Source organism: Mustelus asterias, chromosome 13, assembly GCF_964213995.1.
Source record: "Mustelus asterias chromosome 13, sMusAst1.hap1.1, whole genome shotgun sequence".
NCBI lineage: Eukaryota > Metazoa > Chordata > Chondrichthyes > Carcharhiniformes > Triakidae > Mustelus > Mustelus asterias.
The window spans coordinates 75391226-75418129 of NC_135813.1; positions in this window are offsets into that span (position 1 = coordinate 75391226).

The window sequence follows — 26904 nt, forward strand, 5'->3', positions numbered from 1 at the left end:
TGGTCTCGCTCATCCTGAAACCGTAAAATCGCGCCCAAGGTCAATGGACTTTTCCATGGTCCGCCTCTCGCCTGATCCGATTCTCGTGACGGACGGGGCAGTACAATTCCTGCCATTGTGTCCAGCCACATTTTACGAAGAAGTGAGAATTCCTGAGAGGTACAAGGCGAGATCTACCAGACTGGTTCCATGGAAGGGGGATTTGGCTGCAAGATTATGTTGCAGAAGCTGAGATTATTCTCCTTGAAAATGAGTTGGGGGTGTTCAAGATTGCAGCAGGTTTGGATAAGGCAGATAAGGAAAAGCTCCTAGAGGACAGTGGGAACACCTTATGGATGTCATCAGTTGAAGAGTTTCAGACATGCCACCAATTTATGGGAGTCCCTGGCTGGGATTCTCCCAAAAAAAGAACTAAATTCCCAACAGGCGGCAAGATGGGAGATTTTCCTGTCCGTTTTTAAGGGTGTCCTTATCTGAATGAATCTCCGACATTCTGTGCATAATAGAGAGCCTCAGGGGAATTCACGCAGGAAAGTGGGGAGCGGGGCCTCATTCCACTGGAGAGCCCGAATCAACGCACTGAACGAGCCATTGTGCAATCACCGATTTGTCAGTGGGGAAATCAGTGCATGAGTTCTGACTCCCATTGCTGGCCTCCCAATCACTGGCCTTCACAACCCCCCCCCTCAACCGCTGGCCTACTGGACCTTCCCCCAACCCCAGGCCAGCCCCGATCTCCCCCCTCCCATGATCAGCCCTGAGCCCCCCACCATTGCCAGCCCCGACCCCCCCCCCCAATGGTCAGCCCCGATTGTCCCCTCACTCCCTCCCCAACTGATCCCATTGCAGAGTGGCAGCGGGTGCCCCCCACTCACCCTATAGGCCCCACCCCCCAGAATGCCCGTGCCCCCGGCTCCTCCTTTGGCAGTGCCTGGCGCCCCCTTGGCACTGCCAGGTGCCTGGTGGGCAATGCCAGGGTATGCCTTGGGCAGTACCAAGCTGGCAGTGCTAAGGGGCACCCCTCTGTCCTGGCCACCCAGATGGACCTCAATGGCTGCTGTCCCCACCAGTGGGGACATTGGTGGGGGGCAGTTGTAAACCCCACTGATGGGGACTTCTCCCAGCGCTGGGTGGGGAAATGCTGGTGGGCACGGAGACTACTGTCCCGGGCCCGCTGATCATATTGAAATTCTGATTTCAATATGCTAATCAGCCCCGCATCAGATTGGCTGGATGCCGGTCACAAGTCCCTGGAGAGACGAAGGATGAGAGGAGACCTAATAGAGGTGTATAAGATGTTGAGAGGCATAGATCGGGTGGACTCTCAGAGGCTTTTTCCCAGGGTGGAAATGTCTGCTACGAGAGGACACAGGTTTAAGGTGCTGGGGGGTAGGTACAGGGGAGATGTTAGGGGTAAGTTTTTCACACAGAGCGTGGTGGGCGAGTGGAATCGGCTGCCGTCAGTGGTGGTGGAGGCGAACTCAATAGGGTCTTTTAAGAGACTCCTGGATGAGTACATGGGACTTAATAGGATGGAGGGTTATAGGTAGGTCTAGAAGGTAGGGATGTGTTCGGCACAACTTGTGGGCCGAAGGGCCTGTTTGTGCTGTAGTTTTTCTATGTTTCTAAAGGCCCCTAAAGTCATAATCGATCCTAAGGGACCGCCTATGAATGAGGAGCAGAAATTTCCATTGGCCAATAGCACAAGGACCACAAGGACGAGGGGACAGAGATTTTAGGTTTTTGACAAGAGATGGGGAGGAATAGTAGGAATAACTTTTTTATCAAACAGCGAATAGTAATGACCTGAGACTTGCTGCCTACATGGATCCTGGAAGTCAATGATTTCAAAATGAAATTGGATAGGAACTTGAAGGCAATAGAATTGCAGGGCTACAGGAACAGAGCTGAGGGATGAGACAGACTGGGTGGCTCTACAGAGTTCCAGCATGGACTTCATGGGCTGAATTGCCTCCTTTGGTGCCATAAATGACTTTGACTATGAAATCTTAAAATGCCATGCAAGAGTTTGATTTAATAAGTCTACAATATAATTGATGCGCGATAAATCACACGGGAGGCTGGATGTACCCGGGAAATAAAGGCTTTTATTGCCAACAATAACGGAGCTACTATATACAATATACAGTCCCAGACTAAAGGGTCACCAGGCAGAGCAGTGACTTTTATACCTCTCCCGGAAGGCGGAGCCAACTGGAGTGTACCATAGGACTATATTAACAGGTAGAACAGCCCAACCCTAACCCCAACAGTAACATATCTACAGACTCATAGTGCTGGCCAAACCATGGCTCAGCACTCCTGGTGGTAACCAACAATGGTTCACCACAATAATGTTACAAATGACAAAAGTTGAGAAACAACGCATCATCTTACAAAAAGGTCGCTGTGTCTGTAAAAGAGTGTTCAAAAACCTGTTGGGTTTCTTTGTGAACACTGACAATTTCAATGTAACTCACAAGGAACTGAGCTATGAAACTGGGCGGAACTTTCTCAGAGAAATTCTAAGCCCGAGACTGATGTAGCCGACAGGACGGGGCCGGCAATATCACGAGAGGCGAGGAATCAGAGGCGGACCCAATTTTTCACCTCTCATTCATATTTCCCACCCTGCTACACTACTCAACTCAACGGGCTGGAAAAATCCCCTGTGTCACCTCTGTGTGCCATCACTGAGACTGATATGCGATGTGACTATTCTCTCTCCTGGTGATTAAAGTAATTTTGTGAAATCCTGAATACTTTAATTTTTGCTATCAGATTGATGTCATTGTGCTTTGACTGTCACCTAATGGCATCGGTAAATGGAAAAGGTTGTGTGGAAAGGAGGAAATAATGTTCGCTGGGAAAACAAAATAGAGTCAGAAATTTGAATACCACTTCAGTAAGGGAACTTTTAACTGTCATAATCTTGCTGAAAAATACTGTTAAAAAGAGAGTTAAAATTGAAATCCTTCAACAGCCTTGTCAACTGTATAAAGCCTGAAATCAGATAACACGCATATTTATATTCCTTCAATTATCTCGGCTGCTGGACGTAGGTAGAGCCCCATATGGTTCTGAATCTAATCATGTTTTGAGTGAAATGTCAGCAAACATCTGAAATTAAGAAGTGACATGAGAGGTGGAGATATATTTCGGGCACTGGCACACAGAGCAGACAGTATCAGATCGGCTGTCTGTTTTATACCCTGCTGGATATTCAGTTCCAGTGTCGTCAGTGGAATAAAACATCAGGCAGTGTATAATGGTGGCTGATCCGACATTGCCTGCTTTGTGCCCCCACACCGAGGTATTATAAAACTCATTACTTTCTGTTTTGTATTTATGTCTGATCACAGGGATTGATTTGCTTTTAAACTTGTCAAGGTTATCATTTAATATATGATCAGTAGTAAAGCAAACATTAGAACTTAAGTGCTGATCTAGTTCTGAACTTGGCAACAGATGGGAAAACTAACCAGATACCCGTGGACACTTAACAAACCTCGTTATCCATCCACTATGTCATTGTTACGAAAGGAAGCTGCGATATTCATAGAATGTCCCCTTCTCCTTCTGCCTCCATCTCTTCAACAGTGCCTGCAATTCTCCATCCCAATCCATTCTCCTTTTCAATGTTCCATCTCTACTGTGCCTTGTTTCTCCTGATTGGAAAGCACTTTGTCTTGCTTGAGGAGTGCAACATAAATGTGATGTTGGTAGTTTATTTAGAAACATAGAAGAAACACAGAAAAACTACAGCACAATACAGGCCCTTCAACCCACAAAGTTGTGCCGAACATGTCCCTACCTTAGCGATTACTAGGCTTACCTATAACCCTCTATCTTACTAAGTTCCATGTACTTATCTAAAAGTCTCTTAAAAGACCCTATCGAATCCGTCTCCACCACCATTGCTGGCAGCCCATTCCATGCACCCACCACCCTCTGAGTGAAAAACTTACCCCTGGCATCTTCTCTGTACCTACTCCCCAGCACCTTAAACCTGTGTCCTCTTGTGGCAACCATTTCAGCCCTAGGAAAAAGCCTCTGACTGTCCACTCGATCAATACCTCTCAACATCTTATACACCTCTATCAGGTCACCCCTCATCCTTCGTCTCTCCAAGGAGAAAAGGCCGAGCTCACTCAACTTATCCTCATAAGGCATGTCCCCCAACCCAGGGCAACATCCTTGTAAATCTCCTCTGCACCCTTTGTATGGTTTCCACATCCTTCCTGTAATGAGGCGACCAGAACTGAGCACAGTACTCTATGTGGGGTCTGACCAGGATCCTATATAGCTGCAACATTATCTCACGACTCCTAAGCTCAATTCCTCGATTGATGTAGGCCAGTACACCATACGCCTTCTTAACCACAGCCTCAACCTGCGCAGCTGCTTTGAGCATCCTATGAACTCAAACCCCAAGAGTCCTACCATTAATATTATATTCCGCCATCCTATTTGACCTGCCAAAATGAACCACCTCACACTTATCTGGGTTGAACTCCATCTGCCACTTCTCCGCCCAGTCTTGCATCCTATCAAGGTCTCACTGCAACTTCTGACATCCCTCCACATATTCACAACACCTCCAACCTTTGTGTCATCAGCAAACTTACCAATCCATCCCTCCACTTCCTCATCCAGGTCATTTATAAAAATCACAAAGTGTAAGGGTCCCAGAACAGATCCCTGGGGCACTCCACTGGTGACCGACCTCCATGCAGAATATGACCCATCTATAACCACTCTTTGCCTTCTGTGGGCAAGCCAGTTCTGGATCCACAAAGCAATGTCCCCTTGGATCCCATGCCCCCTCACTTTCTCAATAAGCCCTGCATAGGGCATCTTATCAAATGCCTTGCTGAAGTCCATATATACTACATCTACTGCTCTTCCTTCATCAATGTGTTTAGTCACATCCTCAAAAAATTTAACCAGGCTCGTAAGGCATGATCTGCTTTTGACAAAGCCATGCTGACTATTCTTAATCATATTATACTTCTCCAAATGTTCATAAATCCTGCCTCTCAGGATCATCTCCATCAACTTACCAACCACTGAGGTTAGACTCACTGGTCTATAATTTCCAGGGCTATCTCTACTCCCTTTCTTGAATAAAGGAACAACATCTGCAATCCTCCAATCCTCCAGAACCTCTCCCATCTCCATTGATGATGCAAAGATCATCGCCAGAGGCTCAGCAATCTCCTCCCTCGCCTCCCACAGTACCGTGGGGTACATCTCATCCGGTCCTGGCGACTTATCTAACTTAATGATTTTCAAAAGCTCCAACTCATCCTCTTTCTTAATATCTACATGCTCAAGCTTTTCAGCCCGCTGCAAGTCTGCACTACAACCACCAAGATCCTTTTCCATAGTGAATACTGAAGTAAAGTATTCATTAAGTACCTCTGCTATTTCTTCTGGTTCCATACAAACCTTCCCACGTCACACTTGATAGGCCCTATTCTTTCACGTCTTATCCTCTTGCTCTTCACATACTTGTAGAATGCCTTGGGGTTTTCCTTAATCCTGCCTGCCAAGGCCTTCTCATGACCCCTTCCGGCTCTCCTAATTTCCTTCTTAAGATCTTTCCTATTAGCCGTATACTCTTCTAGATCTCTAACATTACCTAGCTTCCCGAACCTTTTGTAAGCTTTTCTTTTTTTCTTGACTAGTTTCATTATAGCCTTTGTACACCACGGTTCCTGTAACCTACCATAACTTCCCTGTCTCATTGGAACGTTGCTGTGCAGAACTCCAGACAAATATTCCCTGAAAATTTGCCATATTTCTTCCATACATTTCCCTGAGAAAACCTCTTTCCAATTTAAGCCTCCAATTTCCTGCCTGATAGCCTCATAATTCCCCTTACTCCAATTAAACACTTTTCTAACTTGTCTGATCCTATCTTTCTCCAATGCTATTGTAAATGACCAGGTTCATTTCCCAATACCAAATCAAGTACAGCCTCTCCTCTTGTAGGCTTATCTACATACTGTGTCAAGAAACCCTCCTGAATACACCTAACAAACTCCTCCCCCTTACTCGAGGGAGATTCCAATCAATATTTGGGAAATTAAAATCTCCCATCACGACAATTCTGTTATTATTACACCTTTCCAGGATCTGTTTCCCTATCTGCTCCTCAACATCCCTATTACTATTGGGCGGCCTATAGAAAACACCCAGTAAAGTTATTGACCCCTCTCTGTTCCTGACCTCCACCCACAGAGACTCCGTAGACAATCCCTCCATGGTGTCCATCTTTTCTGCAGCCGTGACACTATCTCTGATCAAGAGTGCCACTCCCCCACCTCTTTTGCCTCCCTCCCTGTCCCTTCTGAAACATCTGAAACATTTGCAGCACCATTAGGTTGCTGACGGCGTTGCTATGCAGATGGTACGGTCTAAAGGTGAGAAATCTCCTGATTGCTCATGCAAAAGACCAACTTGGCTGTCAAAAGTTCACTTCATAATATTCTGCCCAAAATACTGTGCTGTAGTAGAAGCAGAATTTTCACCTTGTGCAATGCATTGTAATGTAGAGGCTCTATAAACGGTATTCCATGGAACAAAACTTGTCCTTTGCTGTGTGTGCATGAAAAAAGCCTCCAATTCATGCAAACTGAGGGTCAAACATCAAGGTAAATCACAACAGTTTACGTTGCGGCCTTAAGAATGAAGCATGTAATGTTTAAAACTATTTATGAGCTGCAGTTTGGTACGCCTGACACAAAATTAATCCAATAGATTGTTTGTTACTTGTGTACTTTATGGATGCACAAACAGATTGGCAGGTGTTCAGACACTCACCTTTGTGCTTCTAACATTCCATTTACTTCTGCGCTGTTTGGAAAATACCTTGCCCGGTACATCAGAGGATGTGCTGCCTGGCACAGTGGTTAGCACTGCTGCCTCACAGCGCCAGGGACCCAGGTTCAATTCCGGCCTCGAGTCACTGTCCGTGTTGAGTTTGCACGTTCTCCCTGTGTCTGCGTGGGTTTCCTCCGGGTGCTCAGGTTTCCTCCCACAATCCAAAGGTGTTCAGGTTAGGTTGATTGGTCATGCTAAATTGACCCTAGTGTCAGGGGGATTAGCAAGGTAAATATGTGGGGTTACGGGAATAGGGCCTGGGTGGGATTGTGGTCGATGCAGACTCGATGGGCCAAATGGCCTCCTTCTGCTCTGTAGGGATTCTATGATTACTGTTAAAACAATGGTAGCCAAGTGGGGAGAGGAATGCAACACTTTTGATCAGTCAGGTTATGGTTACTGGCAAATAACAAGTCCCAATCTACAGGATTGAAAACGATTTCCATTGGGAAAAAGATGCAAAAGTCTGAGATCACATACCAACCGACTCAAGAACAGCTTCTTCAGACTTTTGAATGGACCTACCTTATATTAAGTTCATCTTTCTCTACACCCTAGCTATGACTGTAACACTATATTCTGCACTCTCTCCTTTCTTTCTCTCCTATGTACTCTATGAATGGTATGCTTTCTCTGTATAGCACACAAGAAACAATATTTTTCACCGTATCCCAATACATGTGATAATAATAAATCAGGTTCAAGTCCATCAGGTTTATTTGTAATCACGAGCTTTCAGTGCACTGCTCCTTCATCAGGTGGTGAAGGAGCAGCACTCCAAAAGCTCGTGATTCCAAATAAACCTGTTGGACTTTAACCTGGTGTTGTGAGACTACTTGCTGTGCCAATCCCAGTCCAACGCCAGCATCTCCTCATCAATAATAAATCAAATCAAAACAGGATATTTCCTGAGATATTAAAGTTGCATCTTTTTTTGAAATTGTAACACTTAAAATGAATAGGACGGCAAATTGTGCCCTAACTGTGTGTTCTACACAGACTTTAAGTCACATATCTCAAAAGCGTTAGCGTTCCCTCGGTTGTTTAAGTTCGAATGTTGAGTACCGTACAACCTGTTAGCATCATTCCAATCCAAAACGTTCTTTATTCCAGTCACATCTTAGATTGAAAAATGCAACAAGCGCCTTTTTCAGACTTAATGAAGAATAGAGGAAAAGTGTTACAAATCAGTGTCCAATCTCTGAATGTCAGGTAAAGCTTGATTTTCAAGAGAGCAACCACTTCGGTCTTTGGCCTCAATAAATACCGCGTAGCAGCCAGAACATAAATACATTTTAAAATAAATTCTTAATCTTTCCATTTGCTGTCCTGTGTTCTTTATTATTTTCCTCGGGTGGATTGCCATCAAAAATTCAATTCCAGATCAAATGCTTTGATTACTTCTGCCATTCATTTTATAAATCTTCTTCTGGTGTCTTAGCAAGTTAGATTGCAGAGCCACGTACAACCTAAATCCAACTTTCTCTCCAGGGTAAGCAGATAACAACTGTGACAGCACTGATATAAATTGGAAAGATTCCAGAGAACGGCTCAGTGAGTCTTAAGTAAAAATATTCTGCTCCAGTTCCATCAAGCAGCCCCCTTTTGGGAATGATGAAAGGAGTCGTTAACTCAGCGAGTCGTGCATGTTTTACACAAAAATAATGTAATAACCCAAAGCTTTCAGAAGGTCCAGGTAAATGAAGTGGTATTTGCTAAACAACTTTGTGGGCCAAATCTCTGTTTGGTAATGGGCCTGATGATCAATGATAGCACAACCAGGTGCTAAGCAAATGCTGGAGAAACAAAAAACCAGTGACAATTAACTATTTGGTTCCTCATTAGTAACAAATGTAATTTATGGTCTGAAAACTATGTCATTCTAGAAGTCAACTTATTGTTCATTAAATATTTGGAGCTTTTAGCTGATTTGTCATGAAAATCAATGGATTGTTATAAAATTACCATATTTGCTAAATTAGCTAATTATGTGACTGGAATTCAGTAATTACAGATTTACAGGGTACAACATTGAGCGTGTAACTCGTATTCTTTCTAATTGTTCTTTCCTTGTGAATATATTTATTACTGATAGACAATTCAATTCTGTCCGTAGCAAGCTCTAACTATTACTGGTTAAGGTGAAGTAGTTTCTGATGGCACCTGACTTGGACAAGTCCATGATTAGAGATGGAAATTATCATAATGCCCTCCATATATATATATAGCATAGAGTTCTCGGCAATATCAAGCTGATCTCAGCTATCGTGTAGTTATTTAACTGCTCACGCTAGATGTTGACTGCAAGGCCCCAACAATGGTACTTACGTGTGACAGTGAGCTTCAATTGGCGCTTCATAACTTGGCACTGCTGTGGAAGAAGATTCAAACCTCCAGCAGCTGAGAGTTATAAAGTGGGACGAAAAACTGAAGCGTACTAAGTGGAGGAACCTTTGACAAGCTCAAAGACCCATGGATCTCCGTGAGCGACAATTTTCAAAGATGAAAAGGCAAAAGGTTTTTCTTTAAGTTCATTTATTAGTGTCACAAGCAGGCTCACATTAACACTGCATTGAAGTTATGGTGAAAATCGCCTAGTCGCCACACTCCGGTGCCTGTTCGGGTTCACTGAGGGAGAATTTAGCATGGCCAATGCACCTAACCAGCACGTCCTTCAGACTGTGGGAGGAAGCCGGAACACCCAGAGGAAACCCACCCAGACACAGGGAGAACATGCAGACTCCGCACAGACAGTGACCCAAGCCGGGAATCGAACTCTGGAGCTGTGAGGCAGCAGTGCTAACCACTGTGCCACCGTGCTGCCATGTCCCAACACTGCAAGTTGGCAAGTCTAACATTAGAAGTCCTGTTAACAGATTTATCCTAGCCTGCCCCTAACTGCTGAATATCACAGTGTTAACATGGTGGCCGGAATTAGTTTTCCCTCTTCTTTCAACCAGCTTCCTCATTCATTTTTTGAATTGAAAAATTCACAATGGCTAGCAATAAAATAACTGGAGGAATTTACCTATGGAAAATGGGGAGAGACAATGTGAAAGCAAGTTAGAATATGCCAAGCGTTCTTTTTCGAGAGTGAGGATGTGGACTTTGAGTGAATTGTATGTTGTGAAAAGCCAAGGTGAGGAGGTGGGTTAAAGGATGATACTAAGTCACGAGAAGTGGGGACAAAGGAAGTCAATAGATCAGAAGTGGAATAAGGTTAAAAAGCAGAAACTTAAGGGGTAAGAAAGCAAGTTTGGTTTAAAGAGGGGAGGAGAAATTGCTGAAGCTCACAAAAAACAAAAGAGATAGAGTCATAGAGGTTTACAGCATGGAAACAGGCCCTTCAGCCCAACCTGTCCATGCCACCCAGTTTTTACCGTTAAGCTAATCTCAATTGCCAGCATTTGGCCCATATCCCTCTATACCAATATTGCCCATCTAACTGTCTAAATGCTTTTTAAAAGACAAATGACAAAAAGCCAAGATGTTTTATAAATGCAGTTTATATGTAAGGGCATGGAATAAATGCAAAGAAGTAATGTTAGACCAAGGCAATTCATTGCTTAGACTGCAGTTTGAATTCTGTTCCCAGCTCTGGGCATCGTCCTCTGGAGAGAATTGAGTGGACAAGAGGCAGCTGAACGCCATGGCTTGTCTGGGTATTGGGTGTCAAGGTGTCAATTGCTTTTCGTTCAATTCCTGTTTAACTCTGCTGCTCCCTTCACTCCGGTACTGCAGCCTCCAGTGCTGCTTCACAACTTTAACATTTCCACTCGTGGCATGAACTCCTTTCTTAGTCTCAATTTTCATTTAGCTGTGGGGGAGAGGTTTGAACGTGTGCAGCAGGGATGGGAGGGGACTGCAACTTCCTCCGCTGTGGGGAAGGAATGTCAATCGCGAAGGGAGCGATTCTGCCAAAAAAGTGCCGAATTCACGTGAAAACTTCCACTGTTCTTTTTTTAAGCGGCATTTTCAAAATGAATCTCCCACACTCTGGGCACTGCAGAGTGTCCTCGAGGGATTCCCTCTGAAAATCAGGGGATGGAGCCTATTCCTGCTGGAGAGGACGGCAGCATAGCACTGAGTAGGCCGCAGCGCTTCTGTCGATCTGTCAAAGTGGAGATCAGCACATGCGCAGTGACCCTGCACTGCCGGCCTCCTGATCACTGGCCAGCTCGATCGCTGGCCAGCCCCACGACCCCACATTGCTGCCCCTCCGACTCCCGTATTGCTGGCCTCCCAGACCTCTCCGGGCCGACCCCCATATACCCCCCCCCCACCCACGTCAGCCCCGATCTCCTTGAACTCCCCCTGGCAGTCCTGACTTCACCCCCCCACCCCCCCCCCCCAAACCCCCCCAAACATGGTTGGCCTGCACCAATTACCCACTTCCCTCTATCTGCCACCGATCCCTATGCAGAGTGGCAGTGGGACCCCCACCCCCACCGATCAGCCCCTATAGGCCCCTTTGGCATTGCCACTTTGCCCCTTGGGCAGTGCCAGCGGGCCAGGCTGGCACTGCCCAGGGGACAACCCCTTTACCCTGAACCTCCTGGGTGGGCCTCCATGGCCTCTGTTCCTTTCAGCGGGGTCGGGCTGCAAGGTCCCCGCTAGTGGGGAGCAGGAGTAAACCCCGCTGGAGTGAACCACTCCTGGCGGAGAGGGAGATGCTAGCAAGCCTGGAGACTTCAGTTCTGGGGCCGCTAATTGGATGGAAATGGTAATTTAAATATGGAGATCAGCTCTGCGGCGATTTCTGCGCTGATGACTCCAAAAAACATGGAGCCGGAGACATGCGAAGGTTGTGGCGTTCAGAACAGAGCCTGCTAAATGGCCTCCGCTGATGTCTCCCAGCCCACTGCACTGCTAGAACTGGGAGGGGGTGGGAGAATCGCCTCCTCCCCCAGGAATCTGTTTGTTCATATGAGCAATTTCAGATTCTTCAGTTAGTTATAGAGTCATAGAATCCTACATTGCAGAAGGAGGCCATTCAGCCCATCAAGTCTGCACCGACCGCAATCCCACCTAGGCCCTATCCCCATAACCCCATGTATTTACCCTGCAAGTCCCCCTGACACTAAGGGGCAATTTAGCATGGCCAAGACACCTAACCCGCGCATCTTTTCACTGTGGGAGGAAAGCGGAGCACCCGGAGGAAACCCACGCAGACACGGGGAGAGCGTGCAAGCTCCACACAGATAGTCACCCAAGCCGGGAATTGAACCCTGGTCCTGCCGCTGTGCTAACCCTGGGCCACCGTGCCGCCCTGGCATTTGTCTCTACCAGGGCACTACCATTCCATATTTATGGACCTGGAACAGCTTTTGCATTTATGTCACTTATCCATTTAAATTATTTCCTATGTTGACAACAGTCTTTCAATAAGTCGCACGTATAGTCTTATATAAGAACTGTATTTACTTGTCACCTTCTTAATAAAAGTTCAAATAACTTCAATCACTCATGCTCACACAATCTACTTCATGTGATGCCTTCAGTGACAAGAGACAAATGGCTACAATTTATTCAAGGCATCACCGGGATGTTGTGTATCATTAGAGCACGCTCCTTTATTTTCAATACATCACATAATGTAACATTGGGAGTGCCAATAAATGGTTCGATACTTTTGGAAGCCTGCCACCACTCATCATTATTATTAATGGGAAAAAAGTTGACCACGGAACTAAGGTCTCCTGTTTTCTAAAATTCTATGATTCTTCTCTGAGGCATTTTTTGGTAATGGATTGGATGTCAAAGTGAGTTTATACTTGAGCAGCACACAAAGTTCTGTTCCTCCTGGCACACTCTGAGATGGCAGCATGAAGGTTGATGGAGTCAAGGCCACAAGCACATATGTGCTGCTAAGATCTGAAGAGGATGGTTTCAGTTTTGCCAACATTTAAGCTGGAGGAAATTTTGAATCAATCATATCTTAATGTCAGGCAGACAGCGAGAGAGTGGAGGAAGAAGTTGGAGTGTATTTGTTGGGCAACAACGCGGTTCAAGAATTTGGGAAGTAAGTGAAATGGGAGACGGTAATGGAAGGATTTAAAGAACTGTCAATTTCATGGGGGAAATGATTATAATGGTGGTTTTTTAAGGCAGTCTGGACAATGTTGGAAGGTTGTTGGTGACATTGAACATGCAGCTGAGGAGGTGACATTGGATCACCAAGACCTGGGTGGAAGGGAATCACGTGAGCAAATGGTAAGCCACAAGGATGATAGTGGGGAGATGGTGGGATATTGTTATTGGACGAGTAATCCTGATACCCAGAATAATGCTCTTGAGACCTGGGTTCAAATTCCACCCATGGCAGATTGTGAAATCTGAATTTTAAAAAATCTGGAATTAAAGTTAAAACCATTGTTAATTGTTGCAAAAGCCCATCTGGTTCACTAATGTTCTTCAGGGAAGGACATCTGCCATCCTAACCAGGTCCGACCGACATGTGATTCCAGATCGACAGCAATGTGACTGGTTCTTAAATGCCATCTGAAATGGCCTACTATTTAGTTCAAGGGTAAGGATGGGCAACAAATGCTGGCCCAGCCAGCGACGCCCACAGCGCTGTTCCTGTGCTGTACTTTTCTTTGTTCTCTCTTTGTTCTTTGTATCCCATGGAAGAATTAAAAAAGCAAACACGCTGAGAGGTGAAATTGCAGAGAATAGGGAAGGCCTATTTGAGTAGCGGTCAGAAGTGCAAGTTAAGGAGCAGAAAAAGAAGGCAATAGCAGCTACACGGGTGGCCTTAGCCCCCACTAGAAAAATACTTTCTCACATATTTTAGTTCAAGATGAGGATGGGTGATATGTTAGAGGAAGGAATCAAAAGGAGGGCATTTGGCCTCTGTGGTCTATGTCGGCTCCTTGGTTGAGATATCCAATTAATCTCACTTCCTTGTGTCCTGCTAATTCGTAGTAATATTACATTCTTTTCAACCATATACCATCTTACAGACTTCTCCCTATGAGTAGTACACACTTATTTCATTACACCTTCATTATGTATCTTACCTCCATGTCTTGTTCGGCCTCGTACAGGTCAGTATTCAGTCAGTCATCCACTCTGCTGACACACCGGCGAATTCACAAGTAACTATCGTGACTGGATTTTGCTGTTAATCATATTCAGACTGAACCACGTTCCTTTGGGTCTGTTTCTGCTGAATTGAAAAAGAACTCCAGCTCTGTTATAGGTGTTAATATAATTAGACAGTATTCCTCCATGACTTAATCCACCAGATTTTCGGAGCCTAATCCATGAAGTTTACAGTGACTGACTTAGCATCCCTGGGATGATAGTATCTGCTTTCTTGGTCATTATTTAATATCACCCACTAGACAGCATGTTGCTATTGAGTGAGCTGAGGTTCCACTTTGATATCATGCTCAAATACTCTGCCAACCCTCACAAGCTCAAAGTGACGAACTGGGCAACATATCAGAAAACTATCAGCATCTGAGCCACTGACCTTAAACTTTAATAAGGAGGGAAGAAGACTGAGCAAAAACACTTTAGGGAAAAAAAAAATCAGTTTTCCAGAAAATACAACTTTTGGAACGGTACATGGACACATGTGCCAGATGGGAGACTAAACCGGGGTTAAATTATTAAGTTGAAGTGCAGCAGTTGCATTCATTTCTTCCAGCCCAGTTCCTTTCAATCATTTTCCTATCCGTGTTTGCTGAGTATTCAATACACATTTGCACACATCATAAGAAATTACATCAACTGATGGAATAGGCTTTGGAGAGAAGGTTTCAGTGATAATGTGGCCAGACCAGGCGAACCCAAAGCCAACTGACAACCAAGCAAACAAACTTAACTGTTCATAACATTGTGGGGGGCATTTTCCCGTCCCGCCCACCATGGGAATTGTAGCGGGTGGGGGTAGGGGGGTGGGGGCAGACCATGCAAAGGTCCATTGACCTCGGGAAGGGTTTTCCGGTTTTGGGGCGAGCGCGGCTGGGAAATCCCGCCCTCTGTGTCAAACAGGAAAGAGAGAAGTATTTTACATGTTTGAAGCAAGTCAATGGATGGGATTTTACAGCCTCACTCGAGCGAGACTGGAAATGCCCGCCCAAGGTCAATGAATATTTCCATTGTCCGCCCCTCGGCCGTTCTGATTCCATGGTGGGCGGGGTGGCAGAATTCCGGCGATAGAGTCTGCGAGATCCACAGCACAGAAAGAGGCCCTTCAGCCCATCATGTCTGCACCAGTCAAAGTCAAACCACCCAACTATCCTAATCCCATTTCCTGTAGCCTTACATGCCTTGGCAAGTGCATGCCGCCATTCCCATAGACTGAGAATGGGGCTCAAAATCCAGAAGACCAAGGAAATTTGGCATGTCAACTACGACTCTCACCAACTTTTACAGATGCACCAAAAAGCATTCTTTCTGGTTGTATCACAGCTTGGTATGGCTCTTGCTCTGCCCAAGACCGCAAGGAACTACAAAAGGTCGTGAATGTAGCCCAATCCATCACGCGAACCAGCCTCCCATCCATTGACTCTGTCTATACTTCCCGCTGCCTCGGCAAAACAGCCAGCATAATTAAGGACCCCACGCACCCCGGACATTCTCTCTTCCATCTTCTTCCGTCGGGAAAAAGATATAAAAGTCTGAGGTCACGTACCAACCGATTCAAGAACAGCTTCTTCCCTGCTGCTGTCAGAATTTTGAATGGACTTCCCTTGCATTAAGATGATCTTTCTCTACACCCTCGCTATGACTGTAACGCTACATTCTGCACTCTCTCATTTCCTTCTCTATGAATGGTATGCTTTGTCTGTATAGCGCGCAAGAAACTATACTTTTCACTGTATGTCAATACATGTGACAGTAATAAATCAAATCAAAAATCACCCCCGTTAACTTTGTTTCTCTCTCCACAGATGCTGCCAGACCTACGTTTTTTCCAACATTTTCTGTTTCCATTTGTAGAAGTCATTTTATTGTAATTTTAAAAGGTTAAGCATTAAGAGAGAAAGAAGAGGTGATCCAAAAACATAATTCGTCATCTGGCTCCCCGCAGGTCGTGTAAGTCTCCATTGGGAAATAGCTTCTTAATCCACTGCTGAGCGAAGTACTCCTTCAGAAATAGATCCAGCCACCCCATTTCAGGGGAAGATGACATTCCAGAAACTAACACATTTACACACTGGAGAGACGCAAGATACAATCTCCTGAGATCTTATCATTTTTAGTTGACAGACAAGATTCTTTATGATATGTGGAAAATTAACACACTTCATGCAAACATACCCATAGTTAGTTTGCAACACTGGTTCAACCACTCAGCCTCACAGCGCTAGGGACCCAGGTTCAATCCCCGGCTTGGGTCACTGTCTGTGCGGAGTCTGCACGTTCTCCCCGTGTCTGTGAGGGTTTCCTCCAGGTGCTCAGGTTTCTTCCCACAGTCTGAGAGACGTGCTGGTTAGGAGCATTGGCCATGTTAAACTCTCCCTCAGTGTACCCGAACAGGTGCCGGAGTGTGATGGCTGGGGGATTTTCACAGTAACTTCATTGCAGTGTTAACGTAAGCCTACTTGTGACACTAATAAATAAACTTTAAATTTTTTAAGAGTCTCAGTTATTCTATACCATCACCACTCACTAGATCATCGTTGCTTTGTCAAAAGAAGTGTTTTCAAATAACCTTTCGTTGACTGCAAATGTTTTCATTGGATTTGCATTGTTGGAATTTAATTACTCTGAGGAGCTCTTGCAGCGATTATCTAAGGCTGTGAGGGTTGGCCTCCAACAACCACACCACTATTTGTGTTAAGTTATGTTTTCAGCCATTTTTTCCCCATCCCTCATGTTTATTGACTTCACTTTTACTCAGGCTCCTTGATGCCACATTTGGTCAATGCTGCCTTGATGTAAAAGGCCATGATGTGGGGATGCCCATGTTGGACTGGACTGGACAAGATGAGAGGTCACATGACACCAGGTTATAGCCCAACAGGTTTATTTGAAATCATAGGCTTTCGGAGAGCTGCTCCTTCATGAGGTGAAGTGAAGAGAGGCGTGCTAGCACAGAACATATAGGTGGAATGACGATAGCCCGACATTAACAGGTAACCAAGAGTGTCAACGGATAAGTACAGACGCAGTGTAGGCCGGCTGAATAACAAGTCTTTACAGGTAATCATGAGTGCTAATAGATAAGTGCAAGCAGCTAAGTATAATCAGTATGTGTAAAGTGTAGACAGGCTGTATAACAAGTGAAGGGATGACCTAAGAACCAATAATTTAAAGCTGAGAGATAATTACAGACAATCAAAGAATGAGATGGTGCTAAACACTATGCAAACTAATTCAGGTAGAGCGAACATCATCCGTAATCAAGGTGTGCTTGGTGTCAAAACAGGACGGTCAGGGAGATCTTTTCCCCCACAGGACAGTATGGTGGGGTTACATGTAGCATGACATGAATCCGAGATCTCGGTTAAGACTGTCCTCATGAGTGCGGAATATGGCTATCAGTTACTGCTCGGCGATTCTGCGTTGTCATGCGTCTCGAAGGCCGCCTTGGAGAACGCTTACCCAAAGATCGGAGGCCTTGGCCACTGAAGCGTTCTCCAACTGGATGGGAACACTCCTGCCTGACGATTGTTGCACAATGTCCGTTCATCCATCATTGTAGTGTCTGCATGGTCTCCTCAATGTACTATGCCCCGGGGCATCCTTTCCTGCAGCGCATGAGGTAGACTACATTGGCTGAGTCACATGAGTACGTACTCGTGTACCTGGTGGATGGTGTTCCCCCGTGTGATGGCAGCATCGATATCGATGATCTGGCATGTCCTGCAGAGGTTATTGTGGCACGATTGTGTGGTGTCATGGTTGCTGTTCCCCTGAGAGCTGGGTAGCTTGCTGCAAACGATGGTCTGCTTGAGGCTAGGCGGCTATTTGAAGGCGAGTAGTGTAGGTGCCGGGATGGCCTTGGTGAGATGTTTGTCATCATTGATGACATGCTGAAGGCTGCGAAGAACCTGGTGTAGTTTCTCCACTCTGGGAAGTACTGGAAGACGAAGGGTACTCTGTTGGTCATGTCCCGTGTTTGTCTCCTGAGGTGGGCGTTGCGGCCTTTCGCTGTGGCGTGGCAGAACTGTCGATCAATGAGTTGCACATCGTATCCCGTTTTTACAAGGGCATCTTTCAGCGTCCATAAGTGTCCATCGCGATGTAGAAGGCGATTACTCTCACCAAACCTCTAAATTCAGTTCTCTTGTCCCTGTTTGGATTATGGCTGGACAGCTGAGTGGATATTGTGGAAGCCAAGCTAAGCATCAGTGAGCAGGTTATTGGCGGGCACGGTGGCACAGTGGTTAGCACTGCTGCCTCATAGCGCCAGGGAACCGGGTTCAATTCTGGCCTTGGGTGACTGTGTGGAGTTTGCACGTTCTCCTTGTGTCTGTGTGTGTTTCTGCCGGGTGCTCCAGTTTCCTTCCACAGTGCAAAGATGTGTGGGTTAGGTGGATTGACCATGCTAAATGAGTGGGGTTACGGGAAAAGGGCAGGGGAGAGGAACTGGGTACAATACTCTGTCAGAGAGTCAGTACAGACTTGAAGGGTTGAATGACCTCTTTCTGCGCAGTAGGGATTCTATGATTATTGGTGAGTAAGTGCTGATGATAGCTGATGATGGCGCCTTCCATTAAGTTGCTGATGATTAAGAGTAGACAGTGTGGCAACTGCCAGATTGGACAGCTTTTTGTGGACAGGACACACCTGGATAATTTTCCACTTTGCAAGTACTTTAGGCACTTCTATTATTAACATGTCATTTTGCAACCAGCAAATGGAATAGCTTCCATTTTGATTGGGACTTTCTTTCATCTCTCTTGAGAAGCCACTGAGCAGAAATTTTAAATAAATAAGATGCACAATTCTAAGGCTCATTGAACTACAGAGTCTTAATGAGCAATGTTTTCAAATTAAATATGTGTTTTCTTTTTATATCTTAAATTGCTCTACATGAGGCTCTGTCTCCCCATCTGCTGATTCAGTGATTTCACTCGGGTGAGGTGAAGAGTAGCGGCAAAGAATTTATCAGTGTTAGACAAAGAAAAATCTAATCAAATGTGGCCAGCGTTATTCTGGCTGTGTTACCCCATGTATTAGCTGTCACTAATTGGGAAGACGGTGGCGTAGTGGTATTGTCACTGGTCTAGTAATCCAGCGACAACGCTCTGGCGACCCTGGTTCACATCCCACCAAGGCAGATAGTGAAATTTGCATCCATTAAAAGTCTACTGCTGACCATGAAACCATTGTCGACTGCTGTGAAAACCCATCTGCTTCACTAATGCCCCTTAGGCAATGTGGTTGACTCTTAAATGCCTTCTGAAATGGCCCAGCAAGCCACTCAGTTAGGGATGGGCAACAAATGTTTGTCGGGCCAGTGACACTCAGATCCAATAAAGGGGGATGATGATGGCTTCCTGCCAAACCATGGGCAGAATTTCCCGATGATGGGCCCAGCAATCGGTTTCACCCCCGTGTGAGTTTAGAGCGGGATGTTCCACTGGTGCTCACCAGAGGCCGGGGTGAACCTCATTTGCATTGTGCAGATGAAAACCCAGCTCCTGACCGCTCTCCCACGCGATGCCTGCGTGAATCATTTGGAACATTATTGATTCTGGGGAAGGCCCTCCACTAGCCTGACCGGCACACAATATTGGGGGGGGGGGGGGGCGAGATGGGGCTTCCCTGAAGGAGACATTGAGGCTTTCACCAGCTCTCCTGCTGACCCCAAGACCCCCGTCATCTCCATAAGATTGCACCCGTCAGCTTTTGCATTACACCGATGGTTTGAAAGATCCCTCAGTTAGATTGTGGTCCTGATGAAAATATTCCTGTAACTCCACTTTCTGCCAGCAACAAAAGGCATTCATCCTTTGGTCATGCCATACTCTTCGGGGCAAGTTAACAAACCCACCTGAACCTGTTGCTTTTGGTTAGGTTCCTGCTCTCGGCAGGCTGATGCCAGGGTTATTTAATTCATTTGTCCACATGAACAGGCTGCCAGCCATCGTCATGCCCAGACTGGGCAGGAAGCACCTGTGTGGAAGTGTGATGAGCTGGACTTTCGGACGTGGGTCCCACAGCAGGGGAGTGTCTTCTGCTTCCCATAAATTAGAAATAAACACACTTTAGACTCAAAATGCTGGACCTGCATTGACCGTATTTCCTGCTGCTCTCCATGTGACTGGCGGATTGATAGACACCATAGAAAAGTTACAGTGCATAAAGAGGCCATTCAGCCCATCACGTCTGCACCAGCCAAAGAAGAGAAAAAATAAACCAGCCTCTCATTTTAAACCCATTTTTCAGCACCTGGTCCATAGCCTTGCAGGCTACAGCAAGCACTTCCGACGCAGATCCAGGTACCTTTTAAATGAGTTGAGGGCTTCTGTCTCTACCACCACCTTAGGCAGTGAATTCCAGATGCCTACTACCGTTTTAGTGAAAAAGCTTTTCCTCATATCCCCTCTAATCCTTCTATCAATCACCTTAAATCTATACCCCCTGGTAATTAACCCCCTAGCCAGGGGATACATCTTTCCTAGGTCCTTCAATTAGGTCACCTCTTAGCCTCCTCTGAACGTGAGCTGGGATTAGACCGTCGTGAGACGGGTTAGTTTTACCCTACTGATGATTACAAAGTGTTGTTGCAATAGTAATCATGCTCAGTACGAGAGGAACCGCACGTTCGGACAATTGGTGTATGTGCTTGGCTGAGGAGCCAAAGGTGCGAAACTACCATCCGTGGGATTATGACTGAACGCCTCTAAGTCAGAATCCCGCCTAAATGTAACAGATCTGCTATTTTCCTCTGTGGTAGTGTGATTCTAAACATGTTAACGTCAATTTGCTAAATGTACTGTACTTGACAGTTTTAACCCCTGACAACTTCATCTTATCCAATCTCTCCTCATAGCTGCAATTTTCAAGTCCTGGCAACATTCTTGTCAATATCCTCTGGACTCTCTCCAGAGCAACCATGTCCTTCCTGTAATGTGAGGACCAGAAATGCAGACAAAACTCCAGCTGTGGCCTAAGCAGCATTTTATGCAGTTCCAACATTGCTTCCCTTCTTTTGCATTCAATGCCTCGCCTGGTAAAGGAAATAATTCCATATGCTTCCTTGACCACCTTGCCCACCAGTCCTGCTAACTTCATTGCCGCTGATTCATTGTTTCTCAGCAAATCCTACAGCGTGACAATGCATGTAACATCCCGGGATATATATTCACATCACAAGTAGTTCCTAGCTCTTCACAAATGATCTAAAAATGTAAAAGGAAGGTGGTGGCGTGCAGTCCCGAGGATGCAGATCCAAAGTTTCTTTGTGAGACCTGTGGGAGCAAAATTTTTTTAACTTGAATGGTCTCTTCTCCTTCAAGTCCTCTTCTCACTAAAGTTCACCTGGCAACAAAGCCCAGCAGCCTCCCCATTCATCCCAGCGATAAGATAGCAGTCTGAACTGAATATCATCATCAGACCCAACCTGCAAATTGAAAGAAGGACCTTGCCTTTGCCATCAGCACAGAATTAAAATCGAGGGCAGTAGGATCCAGGTGACACGTGGCGGGTAAGTGGGCCCGATCAATTTTATCTGCCAACCTGCTTGTTTCCCATGACAGATAGCTTGTCCTGCTGGGGGCAATTTCAATCTAAGCCATCCATTTGTAAAGTGACAAGATCGGATACAGCATGAGCTTTACAATCCGTACAACTTCACTTTCTATTGAAGTGTATTTATTTATTAATTTATTAGTGTCACAGGTAGGCTTACATTGACACTGCAATGAAGTTACTGTGAAAATCCCCAAGTCGCCACACTCCGGCCGGCGCCTGTTCGGGTACTCTGAGGAAGAATTTAGCATTTAGCCAATGCACCTAACTAGCACGTCTTTCGGACTGTGGGAGGAAACCGGAGCACCCGGAGGAAACCCATGCAGACACGGGGAGAACGTGCAAACTCCACACAGGCAGTCACCCAAAGCCAGAATTGAACCCAGGTTCCTGGCGCTGTGAGGCAGCAGTGCTAACCACTTGGCCACAGTGCCACCCAATTCCCAACTGGTGAATTAGGCTTCAATCCTTTAATGTCTCAGTTTACACATGAAGAATGGTCAAGTGGGCAAACTAATGCACGGCAACCGGCGTTCGGCAACTGTATCCCAACTTGAATTAATGCCTTAAAAACAATCTTGGTCCACAGATCGGTCTATTTTCTGCTGCTCCTGGGGAACACCTCAGTCTATTGTTTTCTTTGCTGGCAGCTGCGGTTCTAATCTCACTTTCATCTTTTGCAAAGTACTTTACCCCAAGAGATTATTTGTCATAATAATTATACACCTGTGCTTTGTGCGGATCCTTGGCAATTCCTTTTGTTTTATTTTGGTTTCTCTCTTCACTGACTGACAAGCGCGGACTTCAGGTGCGAAATATCATTGCAAAGTGTTTGCACTGGAGTAATCGGGTTGAATAAGAACACGCTCAGTGTGGGAGCCGCTCCTGAAAGCGGCGTCGTGCGCCTAATGGCTGTTCTTGACTGGAATTGATGGAGACTTCAGGGAATGCTCGCCTATTACCCATTCAGTGTAGCACCAGGAGAGTTAATAAGGAGGGAGAAAGTGATGTACACGATAGGAGAGAGGTTATTATATCAGATGAGAATTTGTAGATGTTACTTCAGTAAATCTGAATATAACATATCAGTTTAAATGTATAATTCAGAGATGCTGATAATTAACTAACATTGGGGAATGATTTGATTGCAGACAGCTGCAAGTGTTGGGAGTCTGAACTGTTAAATACTGCTGTTATAGTATATGATTTTAAACCTTAATTGGGTTATTTGCAGTAACTGAACTCAATCTGGATTATAATAAACAAGTACAAAGTCAGAACTTCTGTAGGAAAACATCTGGGGAAGCGATGGGCAAGTGATATTATCGCTCGACTATTAATCCAGAAATTTAGCTAATGTTCTGGGCATCGGGGTTCGAATCCCACCACAGCAGATGGTGGAATTTGAATTCAATAAAGAATATCTGGAATTAAGAATCTACTGATGAAACCATTGTCGATTGTAGGAAAAGCCCATCTGGTTCACTAACGTCCTTTCGGGAAGAATATCTGCTGTCCTTGCCTGATCTGCCCTACATGTGACTCCAGAGCCACAGCAATGTGGTTGACTCTCAACTGCACCTCAGGCAACTGGGGGTGGGCAATAAATGCTGGCCAACCAGCAAATCCCATGTAAAATTGTCTCTGATTCTCTGGTCAAAAAGAAAGTTCTCAAAATGTTCATTGTGTCATCTGAAAAGAACAAAATTTTAAGAAAATAAAATGCTTTGAAGTGAATTAGTCAGAAAAAGATTCAAGGTATTTTCACCTCATTTATGTTTGGCCATGTTAGATGTGCAGGTTAGGTGGACTGGTCATGCTAAATTGCCCCTTCGCTGTCCAAAGATATCTAGGTTAGATCGTAGAATCCCTACATTGCAGAAGGAGGCCATTCGGCCCATCAAGTCTGCACCGGTTTTCTGACAGAATATCTTACCTCTTCCCTGCCTTATCCCTGTAACCCCACACATTTACCATGACTAATCCACCTAACCTTGGGACACTAAGAGGCAACTTAGCATGGAAAATGTGCAAACTCCACACAGACAGTCACCTAAAGCTGAAAATGAACCTGGGTCCCTTGAGCTGTGAGGCAGCAGTGTTAACCACTGTGCAACCGTGCCACCCCAATGGATTAGCCACGGTAAATGTGCAGGGTTACGGGGATAGGACGGAGGGGTGGGTCTGGATAAGTTGCTGAGTCGGTGCTGACTCGAGTGGCCGAATGGCCTCCTTCTGCACTGTAGGGATTCCATGGTTCTATGGTGTGTATGAAGCATACAGAGGAAAGTTTAGAGGAGGGGATTATTTTACACCCTGCGGTATAAGGTCCTGTACAAATTTTCAGTTCTGAATCGAAATGGATGGAAAATCAGCCGGCTCTGTTACTGTCATGAGATTTCCCCCACCCCCAACCACCTCAAATCCTTCCATTTGCCTTCTCCAAGTGATTATTTATACACAATTGAAAGAAGAAGATTTGCCACGATCATCTTCCCACAATTAAATGTTGGATTCCTGAAAATTGATAATTAGGGTTTTTCTTTTAAACGGCATTGTAAAATATAGAATTTTGTGTATACCCTGGTCCAATTTAATAACTGATTGGTAACATTTATTTGGGAACAAGCTTCAGTGAAAAGCCAAAGCTTGTGTCATGTGCCTGAGTGACACTGGTTTTATAGGCAATGCAACATGGAGTGACAGGAGCAGACCACACAACTCATTAAATCTGTGCTGGTGTTTTTCTCCACATGAGCTGCCGCGTCTAATCCCGCTCTCCTGCTCCTTCCCCGTAGCTTTTGATATTCCTCTTTCTCAATCAACTGTCTAATTCCCTTTTAAAACACTTGTGGACTCTGCTGCCGCAATGGCTTGTAACAGCAAAGTCCACATTACGACCACCCGCTGTGTGTCGATTTGCTTCTAGCATAAAAGAACCATAGGTGACTGCACAAAATGTACTCGGTAAGAATTTATATGATTGTAAGAGGCTGCATTAACAGAATTATGTGCCTGACGGAAATACATTGCGGCAAGAAGGACTCGACATGGCTCCAATAAACTTCAAATGCATCTTTCTCTTTCTCAGCCTGACATGATTGGACAAATGCACAACAAAATGCAATTTCATAAAATAGCTTCAACTTAAACTATTTCAGAATTTAGCAACATTTAGAATGTAATGTTAAAATTAAATTGTTTTGGGGGAATCCTGCCAAAAAAGTGTTGGTTCCGGTGGCGTTTCTCTCCCGATCTTACCACACTGTCAGAAAAACAGTGTTTCACGCCATCAAATGGGGGGGAGGAAGGGCAGGGGTGCTCACCACACCGACAAAGCCAGGCTGCAGTGAGATTGGGGCGCCATGTTTAAAGGGCACCCCTGTCAAAGCAAAAGGTAATCACCCCCCCCCCCCCCACCCCCTCCCAATCACAGAGATCTCAGGGGCTCCCGCCCCAAGCTGATTCGAGCTAGCATTCACACCCCCGCCTGAATGGAGCCGACACCACCCCCCTCCTCCCCCCGCCACCACCCCAATCAGAGCTGGCACTCACCCCACCCCACCACCCCACTGATCGGAGCTGGCATCCCACTCCCCCCCCCCGCCCCCCCCCCCCCCCCCCCCCCGCCCCCGATCAGAGCTGTCACCCACCCCTGCCCCTCCCCAACATCCCGATCGGAGCCAACTCCCTCCCCCACTTCCCCCCCAAGCATCGGTTATCTTCCCCCCAACCCCATCCATACAGTCAGTGTTCTCCCCACCCCACCCCCTCCCCAATGACATCGCTGCATCCCCAACTACCACCCACAAACACATAGAAATGGATCCCCCTCGCCCCCAATGAGGCTCCCACATTTTGCCACATACAGACACACACTGACGGACTGCTTCAAGAGGTGCAAATGGTGAACATTGTGCAATCACCAGCAAGCATCTCCATTTCTGAGCTTATAATAGTGAGAATAGAACCTGATGAAGCAGCTGAAGATGGTTGGGCCTAGGACACTACCCTGGGGAATCCCTGCAATGGGGTACTTGGATGAGATGATAACAATAACAACAATCTTCCTTTAGATAGCAGGAACTGCTTTAGGAAGAAGCTAGCTGCTTTTGCTCCGGCCTTCCACATTCCACTCACCCCCTCCATCAGATATCTCCCCAATCCACAGGTCTCCACTCCGGGTTAGGGCTCAACCCCAAGTTAGGGATTAAACATTCCCACCAGCCCTAAACAATCTCACATGCAGAAACCAACTCCCTATTCGAGCTGGTGGCCTCCTCTCGTGTGTTCCCTGCTCGACCAAAAAGCAATTGCTGTGCAGTCAAAACACCATGACATTTGGAGGAAACCTGGGCTTCTAGAAATTCTGCTCTTCCCTCCTCCCCCATTCACACGGGGCAGCACAGTGGCACAGTGGTTAACACTGCTGCCTCACAGCACCAGAGATCTGGGTTCGATTCCCGGCTTGGATCACTGTCTGTGTGGAGTCTGTACGTTCTCCCCGTGTCTGCGTGCGTTTCCTTCGGGTGCTCAGGTTTCTCCCACAGCCCAAAAGACGTGCTGGTTAAATGCATTGGCCATGATAAGTTCCCCCTCAGTGTACCCGAACAGGTGCCTGAGTGTGGCGACTTGGGGATTTGCACAGTAACTTCATTGCAGCGTTAATATAAGCCAGCCTGTGACTCTAGTAAATAAACTTTAAACCTTTAAAAACACAGCCAATTCCTGATTTGTTTTGTTCCAGCCTATCTTAATGAAGACTTTGTCAATTAGATAGGTTGAAGGGACTTGCTGTTTCCTATCCTGCTTACAGACAATGCTGAGGGTAACACAAAGAGGCAGGCACTGGATGAAAGCAACCCTGCAGCCTACAGTCCGTAAAGGTTTTATGGGCAACATCGTAAAAGGCAAGCTCTGTCCGTTTGCTAATGTCCACAAAATCTAGGCCAACGGTTAATACTGACAACTCTGTAAGATTTGGAGAACTATATATATTAAAGCTATGCTATCCAAGGCTGTTTTCGATGTGCCGTATATCATATCAATTAAGTATCATATAAAAGGATGAGGTTAATAATTAATGTATGCCCTTGTTTGAAAACACTCTTGTCATCAAACAGGAATCGCAAACTCCTCTCCTTCCTGATTTTCTCATCCTGAAAAGAAGGGATTTATCTAAAATATCGGCAACGATATTGGTGGGTGTCACTGGGATGACCACCTACCTTCCTTCAGCTCCAATCTGAATACCAAATTCACATTTAAGTCACCGCGGAGTGTTTGTGTCAGGGATAATTTATGACAGAACCATGCCTGAATCATTTAAATACTACTTAATTGTAGTTTTCACAT